Below are 1345 nucleotides of genomic sequence, written 5' to 3'. Positions count from 1 at the left end.
GTCAGCTGGCGGAGGCAGCTCCAGGTTCCCGAGATCCAGTACGCCCTCTGGTGGAGGAAAGTAGACAGCACCCCAGATCCCAACAGAAACAGAAAATCCCCAGGAAGGGATCCTCGGCGCCCTCTGGTGGGCAAGCCTCAGGATCCCAACAGCCTCAAAGGTCAGACTCTGTTCCGTCATTTCCTGAATTCCGTCCGTCACTTCCAGGGAAATATTCAGGCATTACAAGTAAATGCAAAGGATTTCTTTTCCAATGTAGACTGATTTTGGAACATTCACCATCCAGTTTTTCTAACGATAAGAGAAAGATTAGCTTTATTATTTCTCAACTGACTGGAAGCGCTCTCGAATGGGCTGAGGCCCGATTCCCCTCTGAATCCAGTTTCAGATGTACTTTCGAGCAATTTATTAGAGAATTCTCACAAGTCTTAAACCAAGACTCTGATAAATCAATTGATTCTCGAGCTCTGCTAAGTTTAAAACAAGGAAACCGGACTGTAGCAGATTTCTCGATCAACTTCCGGGTTAAAGCCGCCGCTTCCGGGTGGAATGAATGCGTGCTTAAAAGCGCCTATTTTAAGGCTCTAGATGAAGAAATTAAGGATGAACTCGCCACAATCAACAAACCAGCGACTCTGGAGGAATTAATCAGCTTAACCATTCGTTTGGATAATCGACTTTGAGCCAGGACCAGGTCTAAATTAAGAAGCCATGTTTTTTCTGCAAAGACTAACTGCTCTTCTGTTTTTTCTGCCCATCCTGAGATTGATTTTAGGCCACGGAATCATACCCAGTCAGCTCCTGTTCATCCATCTTTAACCCATGGCGTCTCTTCTCCTACAGAAACCTCTGATGTTGAGCCTATGCAGATTGGTCATACCAGACTCACTACTGTGGAAAGGCAAAGGAGATATAAAGGGAATCTATGCATGTACTGTGGAGAGCCCGGTCATTTTGTCTCCTCCTGCCCAGCTGAGGTAAAAGCCGGGGTCCGCCAGAGGAAATGAGGAATCTGGCGGGCCATCTGCAATCTGAGAAATCTCCTCACCTATTGTTACCTGCTACTCTGTTTGCCGCTGATCAGAATCTCACTTTATCTGCATTTATTGATTTCGGCTGTGAGAAAAATTTAATCGACTCCAACCTTGTCCAACAACTAAACATTGAAACCATTCCTTTGAAGAAGCCGCTTAGAGTCTCAGCCATAGATGGTAAAAGATTACTAAATACATTTATGTTGTACAGGTCAAAGAGTCCAAAAGAGTGTGCTCCACCAAATTTGGAGAGATAGAGAGCAGTGTGCGTGTAAGGCTCTCTGCAGGTGCAGCTTTGAGTGCAGCCTTGA

The sequence above is a fragment of the Cyprinodon variegatus genome, unplaced genomic scaffold (genome assembly GCF_000732505.1).
Source record: "Cyprinodon variegatus isolate N-32 unplaced genomic scaffold, C_variegatus-1.0 Scaffold651, whole genome shotgun sequence".
NCBI classification, from domain to species: Eukaryota; Metazoa; Chordata; class Actinopteri; order Cyprinodontiformes; family Cyprinodontidae; genus Cyprinodon; species Cyprinodon variegatus.
Note: the sequence above shows the minus strand (reverse complement) of the source record.